Genomic DNA, 13,146 nt, shown 5'->3' on the forward strand with positions numbered 1-13,146 from the left:
AAATAAAATTAAAAATAAATGACAAATATCGGATCGGGACTCAGTATCGGCAGACACTCAATATTAAATGACTATATTAAATCGGGATTGGGGGCAAAAAAACTTGATTGGGACATAATGAGTATTCTAATCAAGTATAACTAATCAAGAAACTTGAACTAATCCCCATTTTCTGTTGTTCCTTTTTATGCTATACTTTGATGGTTTTATTTTCACTTTGTATTCAAGATAGATCAAGTTTGCTATTATTACTGGTTTTGGGGTTTTGACTGACTGTTAGTCAATAATTTTCTCGTTGCAGTCTTGCTGAGCTCGGCTGCCATAATTTCCATATGAATCGACGGGGGTCCGCGTGAAGGCCGCTCACGCCGCGCAAAGCGAGCTCCTTCGCCTTCACCTTGGAACTCGTTTACCTTGCCTTGAGTGGCAAGGCTGCGGAAATGAGCTTTCGGAATACTATACTACCTTTGCAAAAACTGTGTTCTCTGTTAAAGGTGGTAACTATTGGAATAGCCTACCAGTTGTGATTAGAGAGTGCCCCACATACTCCATGTTCAAGACCCATCTTAAACTGCATCTGGCAAGCCAGAACTGTGATAATTTTTTATCTGATTTAGTTTATGTAACTTGTTTTTATTGTTGTTTTTATCATTGATTGTCACAATGCTTTTACCTTAAGCAGGCTATTTATTTATTTATTTATTTATTTGAAAGAGTTTTGCTGTCTCCTGTTTAGGGACAATGGGTGTAAATTAGCTCTTGCTACAACCCTGCATGTTTACATTTTGTATTTTGTACTTGATGTTCATTAGCATGTGCTATCCCTAAGAAATAAACTATCAAATCAAATCGAACAGAGCCCGGGATTGAGAGGGGAGAGAGAGAGACCTTCGGGCTTGATTAGATCCCCTCTCCAAAAAAAAAAAAAATCCCCAAAAATATCAAGCCAAGTCTCTTGCGCCGCAACCTACAGGAGCTTTTGCTAGAGAGGAAAAATAATGCACCGGAGGACTATGTTCACATGGCTGGCTGTTTTACTCTTATGTCGTGCTCAGGTTGGGATTCCTTTCCGACCTGATTCCTGAATGGAATCCCAACCTGAGCATGGCATGAGAGCAAAATGGAGGCTGTGTGAATAGGGTCAATATTGATCGTCGTCATTTTGTTTGGGTCTAGGTGTTTCGTGACAGTTTGGTTATAATGGCCTTTCTCTTTTTTTTTTATCTATTTTTTCTCCCCCTTTTTTCCGTATTTTTCTCCCATCCCAATTTAGTCGTTATGCCAATTCCCTTCCTGGTCGTTGCGGCCTAGGGAGGGTTGATAGATACTATCACATGTCTCCTCCGATACATGTGGAGTCAGCCAGCCGCTTCTTTTCACCTGACAGCGAGGACTCTCACTGGGGGAGTGTAACGCGTGGGAGGATCACACTACCTCCCCCAGATTCTTTCCCTGCTGAACAGGCGCCCCGACCGACCAGTAGGAGTCGCTGTTTACAACGACCAGGATACATACCCCACCGGCTTCCCACCCGCTAACACTGCCAATTGTGTTAGTATGGACGACGACCAAGCCGGAGGTACTGCTGACAGCTGGATTCGATACCAGAGTCTCTGCGGTGGTAGGCAGGCGCTTAGTCCTGCTGTGTTCCTGATGTTAAGAGTAAAACGGCCAGAAACTATTTTTTTCTACACTGGTATCTGCCTATGCACATCAAGCAAAGCCAGACTAAAGCAGTTTTTAAAACAAAAGTAAAGGCGCTTCTTTGGGAAGAAGTATAGGATTGGAGATTATTCAAATGTTCCAGTTTCTCTTAGTGTAGTGCAGGGTACGAAATGTATTTTATGTCTTGTTGTATTGTGTTTTTATTGTGTTTTTAATGTTTTCCATCGAGTACCACTTTGGAAATACGTGTTTTTAGTAATGCTTTTAGGTGCAATCCTCTGGAATACAGCGTCATGATGCTTGATTGCTATGTATGATACTTGTAATTCTCCTAATAAAATCAAAATCAAATCAATCTGCAGTGGTTGACTGATGCCCCCAAATTGTCCAGGTTTCTCGTGGTGCAGTGGTGATATACGTGCTATAAAAGTGAGTTTCGTGTGAGTCACAAGGACTTAACACCTACTGAATGGCGACTGGCATCATCCGAATGCAAACTGACAAGCCTGACAACTCAGGACGGGCCCTGACTGATTTGCCCTCAACGAGTCACCTCTCTTTTGCTCTTTCTCCCTCCCTCCCTCTTTCTCTCTCTCCATTTTCTCTTTTGCACACAAACATATACTACACATTTAAACACACTCTCCTTGTCACTCACACACACGCACGCACGCACGCACGCACGCACGCACGCACGCACGCACGCACGCACGCACGCACGCACGCACGCACGCACGCACGCACGCACACACACACACACACACACACACACACACACACACAGACAGACACCTGAAGGACGTCTGACAGTGTGCAGGCTGTCAGCAGAGTGTCTCCACAGGCTTCCAACTGCGAGGCACAAAGCCGACCACTTGACCCCCAGAAAAACCCCCACCCTGCAGGAGCTCGTTCCCACTGGGCTCCCTCCCTCGGTCTGTATTCCCAGGTGGTGTCTATCTATAGAGAGACACGTGGGCCTAGAGCTGCTCTCACTCCTGTTTGACGTCTAGAGATACGAGGAGTGCAGGGAGCACAACTGGGCCCTGTTGTCAGGGGGGACTAAATATCGGCCCATACCTGTACCTAGTCCCATTGTGACCTTGCTACACTAGTGTTCTTATGTACCCCAGTTGCTATTGCATGTACATATTTGTGTTTTATTACACATATATGTACATACATACCAACAATTTCACCTGTTTTATTCTCCACCCATCGATCAGCCATAGCAACACTACTATCACTGACATCCAAGAAGGAGGATCCCCCCTTGAACAGCCCTTCTAATGTTTCTCTCCTCCACATTGCCTGTGGTGTTTTTCCTATTTCAAGGTTTTTAGTGAGTTCTTCCCTTACCTTCGCTGGGGTATGTCTGGGAGTGTTGTTCTTGATTTATTGTGATGTTTCTTCTTGACTTGTTTAAAGAAGACTTGTCCGACCCATGGGGACATTAACTTGTGATTGCGGGCTTTACAAATAAATTAGATTTCCTTTATTGATCCCTTTGGGGAAATTCTGCATCATAGCAGCACAGGGGAGAGGAGAGGGGAGGTACAGGTATGGGCAGGGTAATAGAAAAATACATAAATATAGGCACTAAGATTCAATCTTAATATAACATTTGAGAATCAAGCAGTATGAACACTATTAACATTTAACAATTAACATTATTGTATGTTACAATAAATAATAATAATAACTTTATTTGTATAGCACTTTTCATACAGAGGTTGCAGTTCAAAGTGCTTCACAACAGCAAAAAATACAGGCATAAGCGAGCATAAAAAGATAGACAGGTAGAATCACAGTGTTTCACATTAGGATCTAGCATCCCAATAGGCTCTCCGCTTACAGTTTTCAGTAACACAAATAGTAAAAATAGTTTAAAATGATTCAGTTTAAAAATAGTCAAAAAATTATAAAATAGAACGGACATAAAAAATACAAATAATCACAGTGTTTCACATTTGGATCTAGCAAATAATAAGAATAGTTTAAAATGATTCAGTTTAAAAATAGTCATCAGTAAGAAGTAAAAAGTGCAATAACCGACACATGAATTTGATAGGCAGTGTAAAAGAGTAGGCAGGGTAAGAATAAATACAAGTTGTGTCAGGATATCCCTGATGTTTCCTCTTGCCACTAGGTGGTAGCAGATATCTATCAGTGAAATGCCTGAGCAAAGAGATAGGTTTTAAGCTGTCTTTTAAAGATGTCTAGCGAGTTGGCTTCCCTGATGTTTTGGGGTAGTTTGTTCCATAGTTTTGGGGCATAGTTGATAAAGGCTGCATTACCGATCCTCTTTTGACTGCTTCTGGGAGCCTCTAGTAGTCCAGCAGCTGATGATCGCAGTGTTCTTGCTGGTGTGTAATTTATTAGAGTGTTGGCGATGTAGCTAGGTCCCTGTCCATTTAGAGCTTTGTATGTAAGGAGAAGGACCTTAAAGTCAATTCTAAATGTTACAGGAAGCCAGTGTAAAGCGGCTAGGACTGGACTAATGTGCTCTCTCCTTTTGGTTCTAGTTAGCAGTCGGGCTGCAGAGTTTTGGATTAGCTGAAGCCTCTCTGTGGTTTTCTTAGGGAGACCTGTGAAAAGTGCATTACAGTAGTCTAACCGGCTAGATATGAATGCATGAATTAGCTTCTCAGCATCGTTCTGATTAATAAATGGTCGTACTTTTGCTATATTTCTGAGATGGAAGAACGTTGTTTTCGTCACTTTGCTAATATGAGAATTGAAGTTCAGTTCTGAATCTATGATAACCCCAAGACTAGTGACCTCAGATTTTATCCAAGGGGTTAGTCCCCCCAGGTTCTTTATTAATGTTTCTTTTTTAGTTTTGGAGCCGATAATTAGAATTTCAGTTTTGTTCTCGTTTAGTTTCAGGAAGTTCTTACTCATCCATTTATTTATTGCCAGTAAGCAGTCTGTAATGGAGCTAATCGCTGTATCATTTGGTTCAGCAGATATGTACAGTTGTGTATCATCCGCATAGCTATGGAAATCTACATTATGTTCTCTGATGATATCACCCAGCGGTAACATGTAAAGGGAGAAGAGTAAAGGACCTAAGCAACTCCCTTGTGCAACTCCATAGTTGTTGTTGTATATATCAGACATGTGATCTCCTAGTTTAACATAGAATTTCCTCCCTCTGATGTATGTTTTAAACCAGCCCAGCACATGGTCTGAGAAACCGACATGGTTTTCAAGACGATCGATTAGAATATCGTGATCGATTGTATCAAATGCTGCACTGAGATCTAACAGGATAAGGATGGAGATCTTATTCTCGTCAGAGTTTAGTCTGAGGTCACTGATTATTTTGGTGAGGGCAGTTTCAGTGCTATGATATTTTCTGAATCCTGACTGAAATTCTTCTAAGATGTTGTTTTCGTCAAGAAAGGAATTTATTTGAACTGAAACTATCTTTTCAAGTACTTTACTAATGAATGGTAGGTTGGATATTGGACGATAATTTGCCATTTCATTACTATCCAAGTTAGGTTTTTTTAGTAATGGCTTTACAACTGCTGTTTTAAAGGCATCCGGGAAAATACCAGTCCTAAGGGAAGTGTTTATGATATCTAGCACAGGGCTTGAAACACTATTAAATACCCATTTGAAGAAAGCTGTAGGTATAGGGTCAATGTCTGAGGTGGAGGAGTTACATTCTGAGACAGTTTTGCAGAGTACATCTAATGTGATGCATGTGAAACTTCTCATGGTAATAAGAAGTAGGCAATAAAATAAATTTTATTTGAATTTTCAGTACTATCAGTATAAGTAAACTATACACAAGGTGCAGATGAGGGTCTGTGTACCCTATCGGTCCTAATATACATTTAGTCCATGCAGGGTTTAGTGGTTAAGAGTCAGACACCTCTAATAGTTTTCAAGTTCTGCTACCGTTAGTTCTCCAGCTGCTGACAGTGGCCCATGCCCCTGGTTGTGGAGCCTGATGGCGGCTGACACGAGGGACTGGTGGAGGGACTGGTGGAGGGGGCTCGTGGAGGGACGGAGGGACTGGTGGAGGGGGCTCATGGAGGGGGCTCGTGGAGGGACTGGTGGAGGGACTGGTGGAGGGGGCTCGTGGAGGGGACTCGTGGAGGGGGCTTGTGGAGGGGGCTCGTGGAGGGGACTCATGGAGGGGGCTCGTGGAGGGACTGGTGGAGGGGGCTCGTGGAGGGGACTCGTGGAGGGGGCTTGTGGAGGGGGCTCGTGGAGGGGACTGGTGGAGGGACTGGTGGATGGGGCTCGTGGAGGTGGCTCGTGGAGGGGGCTCGTGGAGGGACTGGTGGAGGGGGCTCGTGGAGGGGACTCGTGGAGGGGGCTTGTGGAGGGGGCTTGTGGAAGGGGCTCGTGGAGGGACTGGTGGAGGGGGCTCGTGGAGGGGGCTCGTGGAGGGGACTGGTGGAGGAACTGGTGGATGGGGCTCGTGGAGGGGGCTCGTGGAGGGGGCTCGTGGAGGGGGCTCGTGGAGGGGGCTCGTGGAGTGTCGGGGGATGTGAGTCTGTGGCTGAACGTTATAGTACCATGCTCTCTCCATTGAGCTACAGGATGGCAAGGTGGAGAGGCGATTTCACCCCCATTGCATCAATCGACAAAATGCAAGACCATTTCAGGCTGTCCGGTCCATGTGTTCTGCGCACTCATATTAAAATGTTAAACAGTAATTCAGAACGACCTTATTGCACTGCACTATTGCATCATTTTACTCATTTACATTCTATATTACTTTTTATTACAGGTTCTAAACTGTATGTCTGCACTTTATGTGCTCATTTTATGTCTATATCTTTTTTTATCCACTTTTTCTCCTTATTTTTCTATTTTTCTCCCATCCCAATTTCGTGTTTTCCAATTCTCCCCTCCCCTGTCTTGAACGTTGCTCGCATATGCCCCCCACTGGTCGGTTGTAGGGAGGATAGAAGCCTTGCATCATGTGTCCCCTCCGGTACACAAGGAGGCAGCCTGTCACATCTTTTCACCAGACAGCACGGACTCTCATTGGCGAGGTGTAACGTGTGGGAGGCTCACACTACCTGTCTCTGCTGTGCAGGCGTCCCCAACCGACCTGTAGGAGTCGCTGTCCACAACGTCCAGATTACCACCCATCGACTTCCACTCGCTAACTCTGCCAATTGAATTAGTATGACGGCCGGCCCAAGCCGGAGGCAATGCTGACACCCGGATTCGAGCCCGGAGTCTGTTGCATTGGTGACGAGTGCAATCTCTGCTGCACCACCCAGCCGCCTGTCTATTATATTTCTACTATTTGATTGCACTGCTATTGCACTATTTTACTCTGTCAATTCTATCTTATTCTTTTTTATTATTGTCTATTTTTAAAACTGAATCAAACCCTAAACAAGGTGGCCTATTGGGATGTTAGATCCTAATGTGAAAAACTGTGATTTTATATGTCTACACTTTATGTGCTCTTTTTCTGTTGTAAAGCACTTTGAGCTGCAATCTTTGTATGAAAGGTGCTATACAAATAAAGTTTATTATTATTATTATTATTATTATTATTATTATTATTATTATTATTATTATTATTATTATTATTATTATTATTATTATTATTATTATTTTATTATTATTATTATTATTATTATTATTATTATTATTATTATTATTATTATTATTATTATTATTATTATTATTATTATTATTATTATTATTATTATTATTATTATTATTATTATTATTATTATTATTATTATTATTATTATTATTATTATTATTATTATTATTATTATTATTATTATTTCATTGTGTCAGACCTGTGTATCTCAAACTCCGACCCCTCATTTCTTAATCCTACAAACACAACTGTTGCTTAAATGCAAAGTTACATTTAGAGGCGGTGCAAATTTGTTGAAAATATTTAAACTTGAGTGAGAAATTCACCAGGTGAGATTGAGAAAATATAGGTATAGCCTTAACAATGAATATGAAATAGACTGCTATGAATGCTCTGTAGCATCTATAGATATTAAATAGGTTGCATCTAGAAATGTCAACAACGCCACTGTTGAGACCAAACACACTGGCATGTCTCCACGGCAGTTTCGCTAGTGAAAGCGAGACAATGTTTATTTTTGTGTCGTATCTGAACGTACAGTCGGTGGGGGAGGGGGGCATGTTTTGTGCCAATGCCAAGACAAGAATAGACTGTAATTATTGCTCAACGTGCAGTGTGCAAATATCGTCCCCATTGAAAACGGTGACAAGATGATGTATGTGATCATCTCTTCATAGAGCCCCCCGCCCCGCCTCCATTCTCCATTCCAACACACAAGGAAGAATGTTATTTAGCGATGCAAGAAGAAGAAGAGCATGAGGGGAGAAGAAGAACACGTGTAATTAAAAGCTCAGTTTGAAGAGAAATGAAGAGAGGAGCAACCCTACACAGGACCTCCTGCCGTTGGTCCCTCCTCTCCACCCCCACCCACCACCCAACCAACCAACCACCCCCCGCCCATCCATCCCCACTCTCCCCACCATCCCCTACGCCCCCACCCAATCCATCTCCACTCCCCTATCCCCCCTCATCCCAGTGGGCAGGATCCATTTCATTGGCGACAGGGGGAGGGGGAGGGCGATGAGGGGTGGGGGCGGGGGGACTGTGACAGCTGAGATAAAGAACATTCTGGTCTCTGACATGCTGCCTCAGCCCCATCTGTGGCGGTGCTAAAAATACACCACAGTCTGGCTGGTGTCGCCCTACCAGTCAACTGTGTGGTAGAAGACGGGGGTGGGAGTGTGGGTGGTGGGTGGCAGTGGGGGGTGAGAGGGATTCCAAAGGGTTCTAGTATATAGGTAGCGGGTCACTGTCTGTAACACTCTCCCAACACTCCCACCCGCTTGGCTTACATGGAAAGTGGGGTGGGTGGGTGTGTGGGGGACTGAAGGACGACGCCATATACCCTGCAGTCTGTGTTTGTGGGGGACAGTGGAGACATGTAGACACGACACCACACTCTGCAGTCTGTGTTTGTGGGGGACTGAAGACGTGTAGACACGACACCACACTCTGAAGTCTGTGTTTGTGGGGGACTGAAGACATGTAGACACGACACCACACTCTGCAGTCTGTGTTTGTGGGGGACAGTGGAGACATGTAGACACGACACCACACTCTGCAGTCTGTGTTTGTGGGGGACTGAAGACATGTAGACATGACACCACTCTGAAGTCTGTGTTTGTGGGGGACAGTGGAGACATGTAGACACGACACCACACTCTGCAGTCTGTGTTTGTGGGGGACAGTGGAGACATGTAGACACGACACCACTCTGAAGTCTGTGTTTGTGGGGGACAGTGGAGACATGTAGACACGACACCACACTCTGCAGTCTGTGTTTGTGGGGGACAGTGGAGACATGTAGACACGACACCACACTCTGAAGTCTGTGTTTGTGGGGGACAGTGGAGACATGTAGACACGACACCACACTCTGCAGTCTGTGTTTGTGGGGGACAGTGGAGACATGTAGACACGACACCACACTCTGAAGTCTGTGTTTGTGGGGGACAGTGGAGACATGTAGACACGACACCACACTCTGAAGTCTGTGTTTGTGGGGGACTGGAGACATGTAGACACGACACCACACTCTGAAGTCTGTGTTTGTGGGGGACTGAAGACGTGTAGACACGACACCACTCTGAAGTCTGTGTTTGTGGGGGACTGGAGACATGTAGACACGACACCACACTCTGAAGTCTGTGTTTGTGGGGGACTGGAGACATGTAGACACGACACCACACTCTGCAGTCTGTGTTTGTGGGGGACAGTGGAGACATGTAGACACGACACCACACTCTGCAGTCTGTGTTTGTGGGGGACAGTGGAGACATGTAGACACGACACCACACTCTGAAGTCTGTGTTTGTGGGGGACTGAAGACATGTAGACACGACACCACACTCTGAAGTCTGTGTTTGTGGGGGACAGTGGAGACATGTAGACACGACACCACACTCTGAAGTCTGTGTTTGTGGGGGACAGTGGAGACATGTAGACACGACACCACACTCTGAAGTCTGTGTTTGTGGGGGACAGTGGAGACATGTAGACACGACACCACTCTGAAGTCTGTGTTTGTGGGGGACTGAAGACATGTAGACACGACACCACACTCTGAAGTCTGTGTTTGTGGGGGACAGTGGAGACATGTAGACACGACACCACACTCTGCAGTCTGTGTTTGTGGGGGACAGTGGAGACATGTAGACACGACACCACACTCTGCAGTCTGTGTTTGTGGGGGACAGTGGAGACATGTAGACACGACACCACACTCTGAAGTCTGTGTTTGTGGGGGACTGGAGACATGTAGACACGACACCACACTCTGAAGTCTGTGTTTGTGGGGACAGTGGAGACATGTAGACACGACACCACACTCTGCAGTCTGTGTTTGTGGGGGACAGTGGAGACATGTAGACACGACACCACACTCTGCAGTCTGTGTTTGTGGGGGACTGGAGACATGTAGACACGACACCACACTCTGCAGTCTGTGTTTGTGGGGGGACAGTGGAGACATGTAGACACGAACACACACACACTCTGCAGTCTGTGTTTGTGGGGGACAGTGGAGACATGTAGACACGACACTACACTCTGAAGTCTGTGTTTGTGGGGGACTGGAGACATGTAGACACGACACTACACTCTGAAGTCTGTGTTTGTGGGGGACTGGAGACATGTAGACACGACACCACACTCTGAAGTCTGTGTTTGTGGGGGACTGGAGACATGTAGACACGACACCACACTCTGCAGTCTGTGTTTGTGGGGACTGGAGACATGTAGACACGACACCACACTCTGCAGTCTGTGTTTGTGGGGGACAGTGGAGACATGTAGACACGACACCACACTCTGAAGTCTGTGTTTGTGGGGGACTGGAGACATGTAGACACGACACCACACTCTGAAGTCTGTGTTTGTGGGGGACAGTGGAGACATGTAGACACGACACCACACTCTGCAGTCTGTGTTTGTGGGGGACTGGAGACGTGTAGACACGACACCACACTCTGAAGTCTGTGTTTGTGGGGGACAGTGGAGACATGTAGACACGACACCACACTCTGCAGTCTGTGTTTGTGGGGGACAGTGGAGACATGTAGACACGACACCACACTCTGAAGTCTGTGTTTGTGGGGGACTGAAGACATGTAGACACGACACCACACTCTGAAGTCTGTGTTTGTGGGGGACTGGAGACATGTAGACACGACACCACACTCTGAAGTCTGTGTTTGTGGGGGACAGTGGAGACATGTAGACACGACACCACACTCTCTCACACGGTTGGACACGCAGCACTGCTCTTTCCAAGTCGTGGTCGTTTTCGAACAGTGTGACATTGTAGTCGTAATGGAACGGAAACAACTGTATCGTCAGCGAAGTGTTCGTTAGGGAATCTTTATTGGGGATGTTGGGATAGTCACAAAGATGAATGTCAGGATATATAACTAAATATTGTGAAACACTTTTTTCTAACAAGGACACGTCTTCTTTTAACACATGAAACAAAGTGTGGAAAGAAAAGTTTTTCGCTTGGAGTGCAATTGACGCAGACAAAAGAGCTGTGATTAAGAGAGAGAGAGAAGAGAGAGAGAGAGAGAGAGAGAGAGAGAGAGAGAAGAGAGAGAGAGAGAGAGATGTGACAACCTTGTCTCCCACCCACCCATCACCCTCTCTCCCAAAATTGAAGTTATGAAAATTTGATCAGGCCGTTAATCTAAAAAGTGCTAGGCTCCCCCCTCCTGCACTTTTGAGCGGGCACTCTGGGTAATGGGGAGCAAGGTAATCAGACAGGTATTTATTGTGTGAATAGGAGAGGAGGGCGTGGAGGAAAAAGCTGATCTCCATTCCGCAGACCTGGCAACGCACAGAGTGAACCGCTTTCATCTCCGCATTGTCCTGACGACGGCAACAGGCCGTTTGCACCTACAAATTGTCCACGACGATGATGATGGTAATAATACCGCCCTGCCGTCGCATGAATGATTATTGTCATTATTACGGAGAGGCACTCTCACTCGAACGCTGATGCCCCCGGCATCCCGGTCATTTCCTGTATCTTATTTTATGCAGGCGGGTACAATGTCAGGATTTGGGGAAGTGATTACACAGGTGTTGTGTCCATAATGATGATGGGTGATGTTGCTGTTGCAGTATATTACCACTAGGTGGCAGGCTTGTTGCCTAATTGAGTAAGGCTACTTGAGTTGTCGTCCCCCCCTCACTCTCTCTCGCTCTCCCACCCTCTCTTTCTCTCTCCCACCCACCACCCACCCCCCTCTCCCATCTCTCGCTCTCCCCCCTCTCTCCCAGTCCCCCCCTCTCTCTCTCTCGCTCTCTCGCTCTCTCTCTCCCTCCCATAAATTCAGTTGAGGATAGTTTGTGCTGGTTGTTAGTATTTCAGCAGGAGTTGTAAGTAGCTTCCACACTGTTTTCATGAAGTCCAAGCCTCATTATCTACAGTTCTCCTCCACGCTAATTCTCCGCATGGCAGATCCATATGTGGGCCTCCTAATGTTCCATTGTTTCTCTCTCTCTCTCTCTCTCTCTCTCTCTCTCTCTCTCATCTCTCTTCTCTCTCTACTCTCTTCTACTTCATCTCTCTCTTCTTCAATCTCTCTCTCTCTCTCTCTCTCTCTCTCTCTCTCTCTCTGCTCTCTCTCTCTCTCTCTCTCTCCTCTTTCTTTGCCATCATATATACCTATATGCCTATACTCCACTCACCCTCTTCTTCTCTCCTTCTCCTTCCTTCTTCTATCTTTCCTTCCTTCTTCCTTCCTTCCTCCTTTTCCTTCCTTCCTTCATCCTTCCTGCCTTCTCCTTTCCTTCCTTCCTTCTTCCTTCCTTCCTTCTCCTTCCTTCCTTCCATTACCTCCATCCCTCCTCCCTCCCTCTTCCCTACCCTGTGGCACAGTGCTCGTCTGCACCCCAGTGCACACAGCCTCTCATGGTGGCCACCTCCCTCCCGGCTCCTAATGGCTGATCTTCAGCAAGAGGGGACTGTTTAGCTTTCCTAATTAGAGAGCAAATGCTAAGCACTTCCACCGGCTCCCTGAGTGGACTTAATAAACAGGCTCCTCATTAAAACCAGGCTCCCTTCTAATTGTGTGGGGCCCCAACCCCCCCCCCCCCCCATCCCACCCCTCCTTCTCTCCCCCCTCATGGGAGGGCTCCGGCGGGAAGAGAATGGAGAAAGAAAAGGTAGTGACTGCAACACAGCTCCGCCAGAAAAAAGTCTGAGAGGAGGTGAATATTCGGCAAGGTCTTGATGCAACGTTTCTGGAGTTAGACCCCCAGGAAGGGACTCCTGATGTCCCACAAGGTTGACCGGGAAGGAGAGCCGGAGGAGAGCTGGAGGAGAAGTGGCCGGATCGGCCGCAGTACAGACAGCTTCTCTGTGCAATACTCGAGATGATTTATTGTCATACGCA

The sequence above is a fragment of the Notolepis coatsorum genome, assembly GCF_963971535.1.
Source record: "Notolepis coatsorum genome assembly, chromosome: 1".
Classification (NCBI taxonomy): domain Eukaryota; kingdom Metazoa; phylum Chordata; class Actinopteri; order Aulopiformes; family Paralepididae; genus Notolepis; species Notolepis coatsorum.